The sequence below is a fragment of the Macaca mulatta genome, chromosome 11 (genome assembly GCF_049350105.2).
Source record: "Macaca mulatta isolate MMU2019108-1 chromosome 11, T2T-MMU8v2.0, whole genome shotgun sequence".
Lineage (NCBI taxonomy): Eukaryota > Metazoa > Chordata > Mammalia > Primates > Cercopithecidae > Macaca > Macaca mulatta.
The window spans coordinates 26862203-26884661 of NC_133416.1; the positions used below are offsets into that span (position 1 = coordinate 26862203).

General features: G+C 37.2%; 1 protein-coding gene across 17 annotated transcripts in view; it reads right to left on the reverse strand.

Moving 5' to 3' along the window:
• SOX5 (SRY-box transcription factor 5) overlaps positions 1–22459 on the reverse strand; it is a 1030085-nt gene that overhangs the window by 990759 nt on the left and 16867 nt on the right. For 2 of the 17 annotated variants that reach the window (XM_077953158.1, XM_077953148.1), the window contains exon 1: positions 14279–14637. The exons of the other annotated variants lie outside the window; for them this stretch is intronic. The gene's annotated coding sequence lies outside the window, so the exon portion shown is untranslated. Of the gene's footprint in view, positions 1–14278; positions 14638–22459 lie in introns of those variants that run through there. 17 annotated transcript variants of the gene reach the window in all.

The window sequence follows — 22459 nt, forward strand, 5'->3', positions numbered from 1 at the left end:
GATTAGAAGAACTAATATTGTTAAAGTGTCCATACTACCCAAAGTGATCTATAAATTTGATGCAATCCCTATCAAAATTCCAATGACATTTTTACAGAGATAGAAAAAACAACTATAAAAGTTATATGAACCCACAAAAGAGCTCAAATAGTCAAATCGATTGTGAGAAAAAAGAACAAAGCTGGAGGCATCACAGTTCTTAATTTCAAAATATATTAGAAAGCTATGGTAATAAAAACAGTATGCTACTGTCATAAAAATAGACACGTGGATCAATGGATCAGAATAGAGAGGAAATTTGCACATATGCAGTGAACTGATCTGAAACGAAGGTGCCAAGAATAAACAATGAGGAAGGAATAGTCTCTTCAGAAAAATCGTGTTGGGAAAACTGGATATCAGACACAAAAAAGAATGAAATTATACACTTGTTTTATATCAGACACAAAAAAATCAACTCAAAATGGCATGCAAACTTAAATGTAAGACCTAAAAGTACAAAATTCCTGGGAGAAAACATAAGGGAAAATCTTTCTGACATTGGTCTTGGCAGTGATTTCATGGATATGACACCAAAAGCACAGACCACAAAAGGTAAAACAGACAAGTGGGACTATATCAAATAGCTTCTGTGCAGCATACAAAAACAATCAACAGCGTGAAACGGCAACCTATTAAATGGGAAAAAATATTTGCAAACCATATGCAATGGTTAATTTTAGGTGTCAACTTGATTCGATTAAGGAATATCTAGGAACTGATAAAGCAATACTTATGGGTTTGCCTGTGAAGATGTTTCAAGAGGAGATTGGCATATGAGTCAGGGGACAGAGAAGAACCACTCTCAGTGTGAGTGGGCACCATCTAAACCAGGTTCTCAGGCCTTTGGCCTCATACTGAGAATTGTAACGACAGCATCCCTGGTTCTGACATTTCAAGACTCAGACTAAGCCATGCTAACAGCATCTCAGGGTCTTCAGCTTAGAGATAGCCTGTCATGGGACTTCTCATCCTCCATACCCATGAGCCAATTTCCCTAATAAATCCCCTCCCAACTATCTATCTATCCATCCATCCACCCATCCTACTGCTTCTATCTCTCTGGAGAACCCTAGCTAATACACTCTATGTCTGATAAGAGGTGAATATCTGAAATATAGAAGAAACGTTTTCAAAAAAATAAATAAATCCTGATATTAAAATGTGCTAAAAATTTAAATATACAGGTATATGAAAAGATGCCTAATGCATCTTTTCATCAGAGAAATGCAAATCAAAACCACAATGAGATCTAATCTCACACCTGTCAGGGTGGCTAGCATCAAAAAACAAAGAACAAGTGTTGGTGAGGATATTGAAAAATTAGAACCTTTGTACACTGTTGATGGGAATGCAAAATGGTACACTGTCTATAAAAAATAGTACATCATGCCTGTAAATCCTTGGGAGGCTGGAAACCAGAAGTTTAGGACTAGCCTGGGTTACATAGTGAAACCCCATCTTTAAAAGAAAAAAAAAAATTAAATCAGCTGCGCCTGGTGGCATATATGAGATTGCAGTGAGTTAGGATCCTGCCACTGCACTCCACTCTGAGTTACAGAACAGGACCCTGTCTCAAACAAACACCAGAAAAAAAAAAGTACAGAGGCTCCTCAAGAAATTAAAAATAGAACTACCATATTATTTGGTAATTGCACATCTGGGTATTTATCCAAATGAATTAAAATCAAAATCTCATAGACAAAACAGCACTCGCATATTCGCTGTGGTACTATTCACTATAGCCAATATGTAAAACCACCTAAATGACCATTGACAGGTGAATGAATAAGGAAAAAGCGATATTTACATACAATGAAATGTAATTCAGCCTTTAAAATGATCCAATATGCGAAAACACAAATAAACCTTAAGCATATTAGGCTAAGTGAAATAAGCCAGTCACAGACAAATACTGCATGATTTCATGCATATTAGATATCTAAAATAGTCAAATTCCTGGAATCAAAGTGGAATGGAGGTTGCCAGGAGTGGGGGGAATGGGAAGTGGGAGTTAATAATCAACAGGCACAAAGCGCCAGTTAAGCAGGACAAACAAGCTCCAGAGACTTACTGCACAATGTCTTACCTATAGTTAAAAATAGTGTATTGTGCACTTAAAAATGTGTTCAGAGGGTAGCTATCATGTGAAATGTTGTTACCACAATGAAATTAAAAATTAAAAGATTAGAAAAGCAGTAGACAGGCCGGGCACGGTGGCTCACGCCTGTCACGCCTGTAATCCCAGCACTTTGGGAGGCCAAGGCAGGCAGATCACGAGGTCAGGAGATGGAGACCATCCTGGCTGGCACGGTGAAACCTTATCTCTATTAAAAATACAAAAAATTAGCCGGGCGTGGGAGTGGGCGCCTGTAGTCCCAGCTACTCGGGAGGCTGAGGCAGGAGAATGGTGTGAACCCGGGAGGCAGAGCTTGCAGTGAGCCAAGATTGCTCCACTGCACTCCAGCCTGAGCAACAGAGCGAGACTCTGTCTCAAAAAAAAAAAAAAAAAAAAAAAAAGAAGAAGAAAAGAAAAGAAAAGCAGTAGCCAGTAGGAACGAAGAAAACCAAGAAAAGAGAAGCCAAGTGAGTGTTGCACAGGGTGGAGTGCAGTGGCACTACACGACTCACTGCAGCCCCAAACTCCTGGGCTAAAGTGATCCTCCCAGCTCAGCCTCCAAAGTAGCTGAAACCACAAGCATGCACCAGCACCATACCCTGCTAAGTTCTGCACTTTTTGTAGAGACGGGGTTTCACCATGTTACCCAGGCTGGTCTCAAACTCCTCAGCCTCCCAAATGCTAGGATTACAAGTGTGAGACACTGCACCCGGCTGGGAAGAATTTAGAGGAAACAAATCAAACAATTTTTTCCCAAGCAATTCTTCATTAAACAGATGGAGGCAAATGTGTAGTAGCCGGAGAGAAATGGCATTAAAAGAGTGTTTTTCCTCTTGAAATGGAAAAAATAGCAAGTTAGCAGGTTGATGCGAAGGACCTAATAGAGAAGGAAAATTTGATGATGCAGCAGAGAGAACGTGGGTGGAGTACTGTATGGGCAGGCAGGAGGAAGACTCCAGGGCCCAGTACACATGGAAAACTCAGCCGTTACTAGGGACTCGGTTTATACATAGGGAAAAGGCAAACGCAGAGTATATAATGCAGGTGGGTGCACAGGTGTGATGAGAGAAGCTTCAAGAAGTTCTCTTTCTTGTTCCTTTCATTTTCTGGAAGAAATAGGAAGCAAGATCACAAGCTGACAAAGCAGATGGGAGAGGAAGTATAACAAAGGTGTGACAATAAAGAAGAGTGGGCTCCCCCAACCATAACAAGCCAGGCTCTCTCCCATCACTGGGCCCAACACGTGCTACTCCTTCTCTTGAGAACGCCGTTATCAACTCAGAATACCATCTCGTTCCCTGACCACCCCAACCAAAGCAGATCCTGAGAACTACTGACTGCCACATTATGCTATTTATTCTTCTCCTTATGAAATTATCACATTTCTTTTTTTTTTTTTAAGACAGGGTCTCATTCTGTTGCCTAGACTGGAGTGCAGTGATGCAATCACAGCTCACTGCAGCCCTCAACCTGCCAGGCTCAAGTGATCCTCCCACCTCAGCCTCCCAAGTAGCTGGGCCTACAGAGGTGCACCACGACACCATACAGAGTCTCTGTATGGTGCCCAGTCTGGTCTCAAACTCCTGGCCTCAAGGAATCCTCCCACCTCGTCCTCCCAAAGTGTTGGGATTACAGGCATGAGCCACCATGCCCAGCCATATTTCTTTATTGTTTGTTTTCTATCATGTCCATGAGATTTTGAGCTCCTTGGGAATAAGGGCTGTGTCTTTTGTTCACTGCTGCATCCCCAATGCCTATGAGTACATAACCTATGGTAGGTTCTTGATTCACCAGTCCATGAACTAGCTACTGGGAGAGTTTAACCTCCTCAGAGAAGTGCTGTCTGCATGGGACATGTACTTGAGGTCAGTGTCTCTCTGTACTGTGATTCCAGATGGAGAAAGAAGACATATAAAGGATCAGACGAGAGAGAGAGAGGTGATGAAAATCTAGTCATATGTTTGTTATTACCACTTGAATAGCAAAGTTAAAACTTGTTGTGCCAATGTCCTTGCTGAGTTTATCTTCAATGACACTCATAGTGAAAGCTGGTTTGGGGCATGGCTTGAATTCACCTCTAAATATGACACTGAGACAAAAATTCAGTTTTCAAAGTCTACGAAAACTACTATCAGTAAGGAGAACTCTATTCTATATTTCTTTTCAGTTTTCTCCACTGTAAATTTATTTTTGTCTCCTAAAGTATTGCTTCACATAATCAAAAGAAAATAGTTGCTATTTCCTGACATTCTCCAAGAAGCTCAGAGTCACACTGCATGGCACTACATTCAGTCTTCTATGTCCAACCCTTCACCTTGTAGCTATTGGGGAAATATAAACATAGCACTAGCTAGTTTGTCAGGGGAGCTAAATGTCCTACTAATTTCTTAAAAACAAAAAAAACCCACTTTTTTCCTTAACAGAGAATGAGTGAGTCATCGCAACCTGGAATACATGTAGATGTCAATTATTTTATAAAGTGTGAATGAAGTTTACTTGATTTCTTTAAATGACTTTTCCTTAGAGGCACATTACTTACTTGATTTATATGGCTGACACTAGCAAAACATTCATTTACAAAAAGCTGTCTTCATCACACACTTCCATAAATGCAAGTTTACTCATTTTTATTACTTTTGTTTTATTTCAGGGCCAAACCTAGGGAAAGAACAACCTCCTCCTGGCTCACTATGCAGCATTTTCATGAGAAGGAAGCTAAGAAATTCGAGGGGACATCACATATTCACGTAAGACATGACTAACATTCTCCTCTTTGCCACTTCTCAAGATCTCATTTACACAAAGTGGCAGAGTCGGCTCTGCTGGTCTTGAACTGTACATCCCCTTTTATGGAAAATATCAACAGGAATTTTTTTTCATGGCTGGAGGTCTTTCCCTTATCTAAATATTAAAGTCTGACAAGTCTTTCCAACTTACAGGGGGTAGAATCATGCTTGCTACTTCTCAATTAGGAGCAGGGTGATAACTAGAAAAGTTGAAAGAGTTTCCTGTTGGTTGCAACAAGTTTCAACATGATCCAAAGCTTTGTCAATAACCACAAGGGGAAAAAGAAAACAGAAAGAAAATGCCTCTCTAGAATTCTTCATTTCGGAGAGAAGAGTGGATGCTACTGATGTAGCACTATCGCTTGGAAAACATCTCCACACTGTAGGTGGCCAAATGGTAGGAAGCCCATATCGTGAGAGTGCAGAATCGAGTCCAGCAAGGGAGCCAGGAAACCTGGGTCTATGACCGATTCTCTTACTTGTCTATATGACCTTGAAAATCTCACCTAGCATCCTCAGTGGATCTAGAGGAAGCATTTATAGGCCATGGAATAGTGTTCCAGTCCTAAAATTTTGTTTCCATCAGCTAATTTAAAGTCTTAAAGTCTGCAAAACATTCCTGAAAGCCTGGATGTTATAGCTTACCTGTTTTTGTAGGCAAATATTCAGTATGATGATGGCTGGCAGTGGTATGCTACTTTCTATTTATAATATTTAGAATATTTAGAATATGTGAGATTTTACACATATCATCTCATTTATCCCTTTGAGCAATCTTGTGAAATATGTATCACTGTGTCCTTGACAAGCTAGGAAAGAAAGAGAATGAAAGAGAAAAGAAATGAAGTAACTAGCCTAAGGTCAGAAGGAAGGTGCCACAACTGTCACCCAAAGTATCTGTCCTTATCACTTCACTTAGAATTATAATTATCAGCACAAGCCCAGTTCCTGCACAGAAAATAGAAACAAACAATGAATATGGAGAGAATAGAAAACTCTCTGAGAAAAGAAAGATTACACGTGGCTGCCATGAATTCAGATCATATATTACTTTACCACATTGGGGTTTTTCCCACCATTTAATTCACTGTTTTTCAGAGAAGTGAGTCTAAAATAAATTTGTCTGTAGTGGCAAATTTCCTAAAACAAATATTAAACACGGCTACTGGGATCTTCGTAGCATGTTATCAAAATAATGAGACATAAATACTCAATTTCTATACCACATACCTTTTAACGAAAAGAAAATATACACATCATCCCACAGGCTGGAGCTAAAATTTGTATTTACATTACTCAAGAAAAAGAAAACAAGACGCAGAATCTTAGAAGAGTTCAAGGATGAAGGTCATGGGAGATATTGTCAACACTTTGTGGTACCATCAGGGATCCTACTGCAAGCTGTAGAACAACCAAAAATGAACAAAACACGAAAGCAGACCTTGTCATTTTTTTTCAAGAGTTATTGCTTGCAGAGCTAGTGCTATTCTAGTTTAAAAACCATACAGTTAGGACTTTACCAAAAAGTACCCAACATATGAACAAGATCATAAACCCATCAACAAAAATAACTGCAAATCTAGCTGCAGTACTGGTTATGCTACATTTCATCAACACAAGGTATGAACAACTAGCATCTCTTTGAATGTTACAGTTTACAAAATGCATTCACATAATTACCTTATTTTATTCTCACAAAAAATTCTATGCACTAAACCTAATTTTACAGGCGAGGAAAGAGAGAGTCAGAGTTCAGTGACCTAAGTATAGTGACCTAGATGATGACATTGGATCCTCTCCCTACAATGCTGTTTCTGAAGTAGTAATGAAAAAACTGGGGTGGGATATATTGTGTGGGAAATAGCTACATTTATTTAAGCCATTATAAGGTGGGAGAAGTCTATAAAAATAACACACAGAGCTCCCTAAACCCCATCTCTACTAAAAATACAAACATATTTAGCCAGTTGTGGTGGCATGTGCCTGTAGTCCCAGCTACTAGGGAGACTGAGGTGGGAGAATTGCTTGAACCCAGGAGGCAGAGGTTGCAGTGAGCCGAGATAGTGTCACTGCACTCTAGCCTGGGCAACAGAGTGAGACTCTTAACAAACAAACAAACAAACAAACAAAAACCTAGTCTTCATTGCCCTTCTCTACTCGTATCTAATATGCAACTGTACTCCAGCCTGGGCGACAATGCAAGACTCCATCTAAAAAAAAATAAAAAATAAAAATAAAAAAATAAAAGATTAAATAGTACTCAACTATTTTATTTTAATCCAACACTCTCTGTTTAACCTACTCTTGCTTGTGTCAACCCTTCTAATATTACTCATTGTAGTGGAGAATTCCAAAAATCTCTGGGGATGTCACAATGAGGAATCTGGACATAGTGATAGCTGAGATCCACTCTGAAATGAATATCATATGATCTAGTGAATACCAAGTTTCTTACTAAATAAATCTGCAAAATTGTGGTCTTTAAAAATGTATGACTATATAAGTTAGTCGTGAAACTGTATACATGATTGTGTATATTTCTTACTGTTTATCCATGGAAATGATCTATTTGCAAGCAACTGTGCCAGTCTACAAGTGGCCAGACTGGTCTTGAAGAGCCAACAAATAAACTCAAATGAAGAAACTCCCTGAAATATGTATTGCTACTATGAAAATATGTATTGCTACAGAAATACTATGGTGGCATTTCTGACCAACATTAAGCAGGAAAAAAAAATCTATATTTAAGATATTTAGGCTCTGGAAACATTGGATTATTATCTGGAAACTTAATATGAGACACAAAAAAACCACTGAAATTATTTTTCCATTTGCTCAACTTATCTTAGCTCAGAATTAATGGTTTTGAAAGACCCTGTGCATTTTTCATAATTTGGAAAGGATAGGCACACCAATCTAAAAATGGACACATTTTTGCATGTCAGTTATAACAGATGCACACAAAAACACATGAAATATATTGTGATTATGACTATACTATATATAGTTATAGTATAACTATAAAGTAATGTAACATATTTTAAACCTATTTTAAACCTTCACAGACAAATAAGTGTGGTCCTTCAAAGAAGTGAATGTAAGAAACTATATACTCATTTCCCTGTTGCTACTAGTGCTTAAAATACTTTTAGAGCCCCTGTTTTGTAATCTTCCAATTTCTGATTGACCCAAGAAAACAGGTGTGTTACTTGAGCTCCACAATTTGTGTTGCCCTCTTCTGCTACCCTCACCTTTCACTGCCTGCCTTCTTTATTCACTAGACTTGGTCAAATATATCTTTTGACTGCTTTCAAATATAAACTCTTCCTTCAAAGTAAGAAAATGTGCCCCCTGTGGTTATCAAAAGAGTACGTCTCAGGCTCTATGGCAGCTCCAATGTAGAGTTCCTGAATATTCTGAGCAATTTCAGTCGTCAGACCTCAAGGCAGGACAGAGAAAGACCTCAAAATTAGCATGAGGACTTTTTCAGCAGACCAACTATGTAAATTGACAATAAAAGTTGGACAAAATGATCAGCTTTGTACGTAAGCCTAGTGAAAGAAAGTATCAAATGAAAGTAGAAAAAATACAGCTTGTTAAAACAGGAGCCAGGGAGGTCTTTTGCTTCCCCGCAGTGTAGAAAGGAATCCATTTAAGGGGTGTACCCTTTTCCTATCTATGTCATACTCAATTTATCTATCCTTGTCTGACAGACACATATTATTGCAGAAAACCAAAAGATCTAGGTTTGAGTGGGTACCTGGTCCCATATCTTTCTCCGTCCTGCCTTAAGGTCTGACTACTTGGAATTCAATCCAACCACTATATCTAAAACCAGTTGATTTGAAGCTATTGCCTTCTCAACATGCAAACTGACCCAAACAACTATGTGGGGGTCACCAGGGAAACAGAGAAAAATGCACTGATATGGATAAAAAAGACATTACTAGTCAGACTTTGCCTCAAGTTTATATTCCCTCCAGATTCCTGAAGAGTATGGACACAAACTCAACAGCCATTTCATCAGGATGCATCATGTCAAACTCCCTGAAAAGGGGAGACAAGACAAGGACGATTTACAACATTACTAGGTAGGTATACTTGAAATTTTCAGTGAGATCCTGTATCTAAAACAAATTCACCAATAATGTCTGGCCAAAAATTAAAATGTTATAGAACTGATTCCAAGTAGAACAGATTACTGATAAAAGTGTCATTAGCAATAAAAAGACTAATGGCCCTTCAAACTAAAACTACCATTTTATATATGCTTCTAACTCCAAAAATCTGTTCCTAAATGATTTCATAATGAAATAAGAAGTGGTCATATAGAAAAGTACTCTGTTTGGAGGACACTAAATGAATCACAGGGTTTTCAAAGTGAGCATCATAAAATGAGTTTACTAGCAGGTAACCAGAAACTAAATGACTTCTAACTACTGGAAAACCACCAGTAGCCTCTCAAAAGAGAAAACTCAGAATTTCAATGAATCCTTTTACTATACCAACTATTTCCAATTATAGCAAGGTAAATTGATTTAGAAGTCTATATCCTCAGTGAATTCCTAACTTTTCAACAAATTATCACTTAAAATTTCAATACATTATTTGTTTCCTTCATACTTGTGATATACAGATGCATTTCTAGGTTTTTTTTCTTTCCAGGGGAAGTTAAGAATTTTTTGAAAGACATAATGAATATGATATTCTGTTGGAATTAATCCATGGTCAATTCCATTTTATAAGGAACTTGTTCCAGACAAAAAGATGCCAATTCCCTAAATAAGTTAGACTCGTTGACATTAGAACTCAGAAATTCTCTATCTTGGATATGGAAGACAATTTGATGTTAAGTTCTCACATACGCAGCGTAGTTCTGCTGATACATGGAACACGGGCTCTTTATAACAAATACCCTGAAGATCTTTAATTGGTAGTTAGGAAACATGCTTTTCCTAATCATCAAGTCTCTTAAATATTATGTTTTTAAATATGCATTTAGGGAAACTAATGAGATAAGATATGAAAGGGATAAACAAGGTATGTTATTTTCAAAATTAAAATTTTCAGGACATCAGTCCAGCAGGCATAAAACAACATAAAACAAATAACTAGATAATCAAACAATAAAAACAAACTAGAAATAATATGAAAGCTTTTTTAAAAACTGTTATTGCACATATGCAATAATTACTTCCATCAAGACTTTTATTATACATTTGTTTTTATGGAATCATAATGTACAAGTGCATGCTATTGTTTAAACACATTCACCACATACCCCATAACAGAAAATGATGACAATATGTATTAAGGATAATACAGAAAATGTAGCTAAATGCATTCTGTATTATGGTTCCATATTACAGCATGCAAATGGTTCTGACTAAGCAGACACAGGAGACAGTCGTTAGTGTGCACGCTGTGAATGTATATTATGAATAATGCATAAAACTTGGCTAAACCCTAATGAGTCCATTGACATCCTATGGGGTCCAAAGGAGGCTCAGATCCCAAAGCATGGCCCTGCCCATTTCTACCCACCAATCATTATGAAAAAAAAAATGATACTATGAAAACAAAGGATACTAAACAACATGAATATATTCTCATTCTAGGTAAAGGTTGTGAAATAAGCAGAAAAATTAGAAGAAACTTTGAAAAGAGAGCTAAAAGTCCATCTTACATCATCACCCCACTTGCAGTTTTTGAAAACTATCCACTGCAGTTCAAATGGGACAAAAGCTGCAGTTGAGGGTTTCATGTTATTTCTTTTCTCTGGTTTTTTTTCGGGGAGCTACTATTACAAGGAAGATCTCAGCAATCCCTCAGAAAAGTGACCAAACTCTTAGACCATGGTGGTAGAAAGTCTTCCTGCTTAGAAAGACTAACACTTACAAAATAAATTATAGTCAATTAAATAGGGAAGTAGATATAATATGTCTAAACTCATTCTTTAAGAAACTCCTTAAAATTCTGGTTTTTACATAGCTGTTTAAGGAATCAAAAAAGAAGATCATGAGCACGTTACTTACAGCACATTTTTTAAAAATCAATGTTTTTTCCAATAGCCATTAACTAGAGACTCTTAAAACCTGAGTCCTTGAAAAGAGACAGCATAACGTCTATTATCCCTACATGAGTATACCCCAAGATGAACACCTATATGGGCATGTTCAACGTGTTCACTGAGCCAAAAATGCAGAGCTGAGCAAGCTGTGCTTGAGATGCACAAATTAAGTATGTGACAGAAGCCTGTGCACCCAAAGCCTCTCCTAGGAGTGGGGCTGGGAAAGCAAGGACAGCTGCTTCTTCATGGTGCTCCCAGGAGCGAGTGGGAAACGGGCATTCTGAGAACACATCCCCAGAGTCCAGAGGGGAGGCCAGGGCTGGCCACTTGGGGAAGCAGCAAGCCAAGAAAAACGCTGCACTCTCAGAAAACATGCAAGAGCAAAATGTCGAAGTGAGAACTGGAGTTAAAATTCTGGGATGGAGTTCTTGTCAGCTTGCCCAGCTCCATGAGGTTTTCCCATCCCTGTACCAGGTACAGCAACCAGATCCAGCCAAGGCAAAGGCCCAGACTGGAAGCCGCCATGGAGCCCAAGGCATGAAATGCATACCCACCTCCATCACTGAATTCTAAAATGCAGGTCATTTACCATCCCATATTTGGGCTCAAATCGGCTCTCGGCTTAGCTTTACTGGGAATTTAGCCTATGTGCCATGAATACAGGGCTCACTGGAAGACCCCTGCTGCAAAATAATACTGTCATAGTTTTGTCGTCTCTCCTCACCCACATAGGCAGAAATACTCACTGTAAACACTGATGAAAAACAACCCTTCATAAGTTTCTATTTAAAGTACAAATACTCCTGGGTATAGCTTAGAAAAATCATGATAAATTTGTTTGTTTTTAATTTGCTTTCTTTTGTGAGAAGAACTAGGACAATAGAGGATGTCTTAGTATGTTTGGGGTAGTTACCAAGCGATCTGAAAAGAGGGTAAAAGGTTAGAGAAGACAGGACACACTGACAGATTAACTTTGCTTGCTTTTCCAATTGCACTAGCACAGCCAAGGATTTTGTGATGAGGAATTAAGAGTTTTAACAGACTCTTAAGGTTGAAAACTTTCTGGACACTATATCATTATTTTTGTATTTACAGCTGGGTAAGCGCAGTCACTGTTGCTAGAGCATGAAGTATGAAAATCATACAGAAAAATAAGATATCTGTTGTAACTGCTTCTGCTGTTTTCCTGGTTCTAAAATTTGCCTCATATCAAGTGCAATAGAACAAAGTTCAGTTCCTGATAGAACCATTCCATAAAGCTATTCTGCCCCTGAAAACCATTCTCTACCACGGCTGGTCCCAGCTCCACTATAAGCGACTGACAATTGCTTCCCCCGCCCCACCACCCTGTGTTCCTTCACCCCTCCCAGATGCCACCAAAAGAATCACAGAAAGTCTCTCAGTAGCACTTTGCTTCTCAGCAGGAAGCTGTACTGTTTGTGATATCCATTTTGATTCAAACCTAAATTAGGCCTCTGGAAATAGGTAATGCACAAAAAGAAGCATTTTGTGTCACCAAATTATTATTATAGGTTACTGTTAACCCTTGGAAGATAGAGGTGAGCTCCGTAGCTCCCCACTGAGGTGACTATTTGTCATGAAATCATAGGCCCTACCTCAAAAGATGTTTCAGGTGAGCTTGCGATAAGGCAAACTGTCTAGTTGACCTATAGGATTCTGATAGCTAGTTTAAGTGGGAAAGCTAAGAGAAATGCCGGTTAAACAAAAGGATCAGCACAGCATGGGGAACCAGCAGTGTGCTAGCACAAGTTTAACAGCTGACAGCACCTAGAGAGAGATGTCGGGATCAAGGCATTTTACTATCAGACCGATTTAAGACCCTTCCCTTCAAAAGCGCTCCTTGCAAAGACTTGTAGGGTTTTGAGGGGCAAAAGTTCAGAGCAACACACATTTTTTTTTAAAAGAGGTCATTTGTGATCAAACTGTCAACGAGTCCTGTTAAAATAATGAATTCGAGTATGGAATATGCTGATGCTTCTATTTTTTCATACAGTGTAGATAGTAAATAAATTTTACTTCTGAAAAATCCCTGCTCAAAAAGCTAAACTTCTGGCCCTAATTAAGAGTCAGAGAAGTCTCAGAGCTCACCCTAAAAGTACCCCTGCATTACAATCCTAGCACCAGTTCTTGAAAACCTTTGTCATTTTTAATTTTTCTAATTTAAGCTTTGTAATATGTGATTCTCCCATATTCTTCATCACTACATTAAAATAAGCAGCATTCATAATGTTATTTATAAACACAGTTGAATTCAAGGATTCAAATCAAAGGCCACTTTCTATCTACCTATATTTGGGGAAAAAAACATGCAGAATATGCATGTCGTCTTCTCCTTGTTCAGCACAACTCGGGTCCCTTTCTGATTCAAAACTGTACAAGAGACAGTCATCATGCCATACAATAATAACTTCGTTTTTCATTCTTCCGTGTGCATTTTTCCTCTGTTTTCGTAAAAATATTATCACATGTTCCTGGCTTATCTCCTTAAAATAAATAGACATGACTGAATTCATATCTCTGGAGACACAGTAAACACAATGCAAAATGTAATTCCTCAAATTGGAATAACTGATCTTTGCTGAATAAATAACTAAATAATTAAAGCTTCTTCCAAGTGAGTATCATAGGTTGATGATGAAAAGCAACAGAATTATTCTGCAACTGGTAACGTGGAAAAATAAAACGGCTAATAAGAACAACCAAAGTTTCACAGGGAGTTTAGCAGACTCTGGATCCTAGCCAAATTTCGTAGCTGCCCAGAGTTTTTAGCTGAGTCCCTAAAATTTGAAGGCAGAGTCAGTGTTCCTCTTGCATTTCCTAGACAAAACTCATCAAATGATAGGTTCTTTTTAATGTCTGAGAATCTTGTTTAGTTTTCATTCTGCTCAGCAACATAATCTTCAGACTGAGGAAATGCCTGTTCAATCCCATCAACGGCAGTATATAACATTTTAACATCAGAAGTCCTGGAACCACACACCTCAGGGTCAGGCCAGCAGACTTTCCCAGTGCAGTCTCATTCAAGGAATTGTGATTAGCTAATGACTTGGTTTGCTTAGGTTATCTAGCTACCATCTGAATGCCAGCTACTGAGAAAAAAATCTCCTATGTTTCCATGTTCTAAAATAATTCCTCCATTCAAATACTCAACGCCATTTCATCTAGTCACAGCTAAAGCACGTCCCTGTTGACCAGGCATTTTCTCGAAAGTTTCTGCAGACTATTTGTCCACACTGTACATACCTGCTCAGTCCATTCCCTGGGAAGTTGCTTTTGCCATAGCTTCCTCTTTAAAAATATTCCTACACCCATGCTGGTTTTGTATCTGTTCAGTTCAAATTTAGATTCATTGGTACTTTTCCACAGTTACATTTCTGGTTCGATTGATGTTTCCTTTTATTTATTCTGAAGTTTTCGATGTAAGACAAACAGGAATACCACCTTCTAAAATTACTACTATCCTACCATCCTCCGATGGAACATTAACAGGAAGCAATATTCTCCAAAGCTATGAAGCATACACTGCCCTAAATTACATTGCAGTCGCTGCCCTGAGCTCACACATTTTTGAATAGAAAGGCTCCCAGGGATCTCTCTGTACTGACTGCATTTACTGCTTTAAAATATTTTTAACCCAGACGCTGAAGTGCCAGCCTTGCAGTTCCTCATGCTAATCCCAGCTTGGGTGGCTGTTCTTAAGGGAAAGCATTCAAAACATTGTAACAGTGCATCAACTTTGACCCTTTTCACTTAAACATGAGACTCTTAAAAAAAGTTTGAATTCCAGAGGGAATCACTGAACTTTGACCTGCTTAAAATTAGTTTTGTTTTAGTGCCTTCACGGTGACTCAACAGGCCAATTTTCCAGACACTTAAGACGTTTCTGCCCCTGAAGGTTTCAGTTCAAGTCCACAGCTATGTTTGCCGGTCAGATCAGAACACTTTGTCCCAGGGTTTCAAGCAACAAATTCCCAGATCTCCATCTCTCTGCCAGATGTTGGCATTACTTGGTATTAAACTGGATCTAAATACAAACACACACACACACACACACACACACACTACACAATAAGAAGACAGACTCCAATATTTTTTCTTCCACTTAGAGCCTTTTAAGAAACAAAGTTTTCCACTCAAAATTCAGTTATGGGGAAATGTTTATCAGGATTACATAAACATTACTTACTAGCCTAACTCCTACAACACTAAAACTCTTAACTTTTTGTTAGCAGTACTGTGACATATTTAAAATATGGTCTTTCTATATTTATCTTTATCAATGGGGAAAAAAAATGCTGGAATTTCATTTTCTAATCTATTACAGATTTTAGATATTGTTCATGAACAATTATCATATCACAAATGAACAATATCACACTGTTATACTTCCAGTAGAATTTCAAATATGACATTTGTTGTCAAAAATTCGTGGCAATTAATAAGTGAAATAAATTTACCAAAAAGCTAAAGGTGTAGTTCAGCTTGATTTAGTGCCTCAAAACTCATCCCCCCTTTAAGAAAACAAAACTTTACAAAAACAAATTAGCCAATTCCATTAATATAAATCAACCTGCTTAAAAAGAACAAAGTACCTATTAGTTTGGAACAAGTCCTGCATAAACCCTGTTTTAAAATGTTTAGAAAAGTCAAGGATACATGCATTCAGGTAAGAAAAAAAACAATTGGGTAGTAAGAAGCCAGAAAGCAAAGAAATTTTAGCACAGGTAGTTAACCAGGGTAAAATAATTACTATAAACACAAATTAGTCTGTGTAAATCACATACCATGTTAAACAAGAAGTCATTATGGTCTCCAACTGTTGAGCTACCTATATTGAAAGGTGATGTTACAAAAGTGTGTTCCAGATCTTCATGTTCAAACACTGGTTTACACTTAAATCTACGAACTTTCAAAAAGCTACCAATGACATTCTTAAAATGTAGACATTTGATCCCTATTGTAATGCACTCAAGCTGGAAGTCAGACATTACAAAGATGGTACAGGGTCACGAAAACTGACCACAGCAAAATTATCTTTAAATTGTTTGCTCTCCTTATACTCAGAAAGGAAAAACTACTCACCTAAGTCTCTCTGGCAAACATTTCTTTCATTTCTTACATATTTAAGAAGGAACACAATAAAGATGTTCAAAGTGGGAGGAAATGGGTGAATTTCTGGATATGTATATTAATTTAGTCCTACTTCATTTTCATTTTACTCATAAGTCATTCAACACATAAACACTGAGTGACCACAGAGTTCTTAAAGTAAGAAAGCATTTGGAATTTATTCCAGTTATTTTACATTTCAAGCACATGTAACCATATGGGTTCCTTACTGATGGCTAAGAAAACAATTACTAATAGTTTCAAACACTAGGTCAATTATTTACATGAAGAGGTGAACTGAAATGAAAATTCCAAGTGCTACCAACTAGTGCCTTCAAATGACATAAAAATTAATATGAATTTCGTAAGATGCTAATGAATACACATACTTACAGATCAGACAGTCAATGGCAGTATTTAAATAAAATTATACAGATATGTTCCCACGTTAGGACCTTATCTGAACAATCTGCCAACATAGGATTAGCATTGTAGTTGCTTAATCCTTTAATTGTTTTAATAATAAAATATACTGCTAATTATGTAAGGTATTTGGCCTTGCATTCCAAAAGACGTATTCGCATTTTTCTTTGTATACATTGTAAAAAATAATGTACATTTTAAAAGATAATGTGATTTTTTTAAACAAACATACCTTGTCATCTAAGTTCAAATGTATTTTACCATGTTAATGGTCACCTTAGAACACAACTCACTCAAAGATACTTATTCACAGTATCTTTCTCTCCATCTGAAACTGTTTTCTAAGTCTGTGCACACACATGCAAGCACACATACTTCTAAATATCCTCAATGGTGACAAATTTCATAATTTGAAAGTCAATTTTAGCCATTTTCATCATTTCAGAGAGACATTTATAGCCAATTCTGGTGAATAAAAAAAAGGATGATGAATCTTGGTATAAAATGCGATTAGAAAGTAATGAGATGGATGTTTTAGTCAGGCTTGCAAATGATTCAAGGGACAATTTCGAGAGAGGAAGTTTTTCCAAAATGTTTTGAACAATGGCATCATTGGAAAAGGGGTTTTGCTTCTCTGGGTGACAATTTTGAAAACAACATTAATATGAATGCATAAATTATAGTGCAATCATTGTTTTCAAAAATCAAACTCTGTACTTTTCAATCATACCCTGCAAATATTAAATAGAGCAAATCTACATTTTCCTTTAGATGGTTATGTATGTGTATTCTAAAGATTTCACTGGGTGAAACTAACCATAAGTTGAATTGCAAAATAGTATATATAATATAAACTTAACATAACCTTTTAATCTTTCAAAACATATGGCATGCAATTGTTTTAAAACCTTATTTTCATTGTCAGATACTTACAACAGGCCCCAATCTGTAGGCTTCTATAAACTTTTTTCTCCTATAAACAGTCAAAATCTTGCAAGAGCTCACTGTGGGATTATGCACAAAAACTGCAAATTTAAACAAGGTGCGATCTTATACTTTTTCACACATTATTGTATCATGCTGCACCAGAACACTAATGTATGCACAGTTCCAAAATAGCTTGGGTTATTACTGCACAGCCTTGAAAACTACTAATATCTTGATGAGAGCACCTTTCAAAAGCTGCTCCTTTATTATTGCACTTTGGTAAAAGGTTGCTTTCGTTATTTGTATTTTACAATAGAAAAAAAAACTAAGAAATGTCCATGACGTTGCATCATAATTCTAAGGTTTTATTTCTTATTAGACCTTTTGTAGTTATAAAAGTTGTTTCATCAATATGACTATGACAATGGGACTCAATATTATTTAATCGACTCAATTATGGAACAAGTGTGCTTTTTTCCTTAGCTGCCCTACTTTCCTTTAAGTTGCATTTGAATTATTGATGAAATTGCAATAAAGCATTTCTTTGTTACACATAGTTTAGAAGTAAAGAAGGATGTTTCATGGTTAATTTTTAGACTCACAGGGATAAAATAAACACACAGTTGTCCTTTCAGAGAAAGTCAATAGCATGGTACAAGCTTAAAAGAATGACTTTTCCTTTTTTCCCCTATTGTTTTGAGAACATAATGTGCTGAAACAATGAACATAAATACAAATGTAAAAGGAGAAGATGGTAAGTAAGAATATAGTATAGAAAATTCTGTTTCAGGTCTTCCTAGGTGATAAGAAGATTTAAACTACGATAAATTTAGGCTCTGCTTTTCCTCAAGTATTTCAAAGACCCATTTAGTCACGTAGCAGGCCACGAAAAACAGTACAATGAAGAGTTTTCAGAATAAGGACAACATTTCTTGCTTAGGCTACTTGGATCACTACCTGATGTCCCTTCATTCTTTTTTCCAAACAACAGCCAGAACAATCTTTTTAAATCACAATTCTGAATCTTTTAATAACTCTCCAATGCTTTTATGATTAAAAACAAAAAGGCTTAAGAGGACCTACAAGACTCTATGAGATATGACCCCTGCCTCCTACAACCTCATCCTTCACAGCCTTGGCCCTTCTTTTCTGTACCCTGGCCACACTGCTGTCTTGGTCCCTTACAGTCCAAGCTTTAGCCCATTGCAGAGATTTGTACCTGCTGTTCTCTATCCTTACGCACCCACAACTTCTCCACCTGGTTGGCCCTTAGTGCTTTTCATACCGTAGCCCAAATGGCTCTTCCTCATGAAAGCATTCTGGGACTTTTAGAATAAATCCGGCTACTCTATATCTCCTTATAGCTGCCTGTACTTTTCCTTGATAATATACTTGATAGCACTTATCACTGTACATATTTATAGTACAACGTTCTTAGCCAACCTACATTCCCCAAGTCACCCGAGAAACTAATGCGCTCCATTTCTTCTGCAAAACATACGATAGGCCTACGTGGCACCCTAATAGCAAAAAGACTCTTCTAGTAACCCACACAATCCTGCTCTCACCACTTTAATTGTCTGCTACATCCCAAGTCTGTTTATGTCATTTGTGATTGTAATCATGAAAATTAATTAAATGTGACATAATTAGGGCAAAACGAATGTTTTATTGACACCAAATTAGGTGTCAATTAGGACAAAACGAATGTTTTATTGACACCAAATTGAATGCTTTGTAAAGAATAAAGGCAAATTGTTTATAAAAATCACTATATTAGGTGTCAACTTCATAATATTGGGATGAAAAATTTTTTAAACTAGCAAATTCTGCACTTAGATTGCTTGCCAAATGCCATCAAAGTCTTCTGCCATTTTTAATAAATCAAAACGAAGAAGTATTCAATATATATTTTGGGTGTGGCTTATCCAAGAAGATAATGAGTCATCACTCAAGAGATCCACACTTAGGTTCTGAGCTCTATGCCAATTAATTGGGAAATTGATAAACACTGATGAACAATGATACATTGATAAATTAGTAAAGCACACATGTTACAAATACTAAAATGTTTAATGTAAATAGCATTTCTTTAAGATTCTATGCGTTTGTGATTTTTAAAAGAATGAACAGTTCATCTACCACTCACAACAACATTGGACGAGAGAGCATCTCTTTAGTCTATTGGTATGGTCAGCTGACTCACCTCTATCTTTCTCATTAGACTGGAAGCTCCATGAGGGCAGGGACCAAATCTCTGCTGCTCACCATTGTAACCCCCTTACCCAATTCCTATGTAACCAAAAATGGACTTTCAATAAAAAATGTTTGAATGAATGAATGAATAAGAAGTTAAGATTAATCAAATACAACGTTGTTTATTTTAAATTACTATGAAGATCACACCTGTAATCCAAGCACTTCGGGAGGCTGAGGCAGGAGGATCACTTGAGATCAGGAGTTCCAGACCAGCCTGGCCAACACGGTGAAACTCCATCTCTACCAAAAAATGCAGAAGTTAGCCAGGCATGGTGGTACACGTGTGTGGTCCCAGCTATTCAGGAGGCTGAGGTTGGAGAATCACTTGAACTCAGGAGGCAGAGTTTGCAGTGAACTGAGATTACACCACTGCACTCTAGCCTGGGTGACAGAGTGAGACCCTGGCTCAAAAAAAGTTTCTAAAAATCAATATGCAAATGCAAATAGTTATAAAGAAATTAACAACAAGTAAGGATGGAGTCACTTGAACATTTCAAGTCATAATATTCTTTTGAGGGACAGTCTACACTCAATAATGGAAAGATCATTTGTACATATATTTTTAAAGAATCTTAATTTTATTATTTTAAAAATAGCACACTAGCATAACAAGGTTCTGCCTTTTAACTTATGAACTATATTTAAGATTATGTGATTAGGTTTCCTTAGGGACTGAACCATGATTACCATATCCTTATTAAGACATCTATATACTGGTTCCAAATCCAGCTACCTTTTAATTTTATCTATAATGAAAACGAATAATAATGCTACCTGAAATGTATTTATCGCCTTTCTTCCAAGAAATTTAAAGCAACCAATATCTTGTGAGCAGGTACTGTTAAATACAAAAAAGAGAACATAATTGAAATGGATTTTTATTAGCAAAATAAAAGATTTTAATAAGGAAGCTATCTTAAGTTCAGGCACAAGATGACTCTAGGATAATTCTTATAAACTAGTCTGAGTTTTACCAGAAAAATGCTTATAAATATTTAAAATTCCAAAAAGATGGGTAAGAACTTGTTATATCTATGGAAGGTATTGTCTTTTCTGTTTTTCTATTGCTGAGATGACACTAATAAAGATATATTTTCATTATTGCATTTAACTGATCTGTACATTGATAAATCTGAAAATAAAACAATGGAAGAACATTCAAAAGCATTCTGGGATATAAGGCAGGATATGGGTCATAAATTAGTGCCAGATATACAGAAGGGTAATGGTGTCAGTGTGGCCCCAACCTTTTAGTTAATTGTGGGGAATGGCTAAACAGGAAGAAATGCTAAGTCATTATGACCCGGGCTAGTGCAAACACACGCACAGATATACACTCACATACATACACACACACATTCCCTCCATGATTTAAAAAAAAAGATTTTAAAGCATCCCAATTCTATTCTAAAACCTAATTTTTCTTCAGTTCACTTTTTAATACTTGGAGCTCACACTACCTCATTTAAATAGCCGCATAGGTCAAACCCATTAAATTGCCAAATTCTGTCTCCAACGCACTTTGTCCCCATTTGGTACATAACTTATACTTTAGAAATCTAGTTCAGTAGTATTTGAAGTGGGGGCAAAAAAGAAGAAAAAGTCCACTGGCATTTTGAAGAAAATATTACAGCTTCTAATTACATTTCTGATTGTATAGATATTCTTTATTTCCTCTTTATCTAATCCCCTTTCTGTGTGTTTACTGTTAATAGAGTAATGTATTTTTTATTGATGGTTTATATACATGATCAGAAAAATTAGGAGAGCCCTGACTTAGATGCCCACCTGGGAACCTGAAAAAAACCTAGGACTACACTTTCTGGCTGATTACCTCTTGTCCACGTACTGAGTAACACTATATTCAGCATACAAAGGGACCCCATCACCACCACCATATGTCTAGGTCCAACAAGCTGTCCTACCTCAGTTAAAATGTTGCCTTGGTTTCATTCCATAAAGAAATTTTCTCCAAAGCCAGAAATTCAAGATGATCTACAAGGTTGCATTTGTTCATCTAATTACTAATAGATTGCCATGGGGGCCCTCATTTTCACAACAGGAAGAAGTTAATGTTAAAGCTCTACTATCTCTTGTTTCACCATTTTGTCACACATAACAGTTTTCATGTGCTTGAGGAAATGGATTGTGGATTGCATTGTCTCATTTTTAGCTAAATTAACCCTCATAAAATGGACAAGGGGTTTACAAAGATTTCCTTCTCAAAAACAAATGACAGATTTTCAAGTAATACTAATAATGCAAACATAAGTGAACCCAGGAAAATGGCAGAACTGCATCTCATGGGCCAATTGCTAGCTCTTTGGCATCCGCATTTTAAGAGAAATCTGAGAATTCTAAAAAATAGAGAAGTTATCAGAAAGGTTGTTTGTAGTGGAGGCTGTGGTGTGCTGCCCAGCGGCATTTGTTCTCCCAGCTGCCAGGAGTATTGGCTGCTGGAAGCTCCCAGCTCAGTCCCTTTCCAAGAATAGCCCTAGCTTAGAGTTGTGGACCCTCCACAGGGATGGCCCACATCCCACCTCGATGTTCAGTTATAAAGGCCTGGCTCCAGGTCTCCGTTCAGAACATCTCTGAACAGGCATCCAGTTCCAGAGCTCCTCATGGGCGAGCTGAAGCCTCAGCTGCATCACAGTCAATGTCTCCTCCTGTCTGTCCTTTTCCCTCACCCTCTCGCAGGTAGTGTCC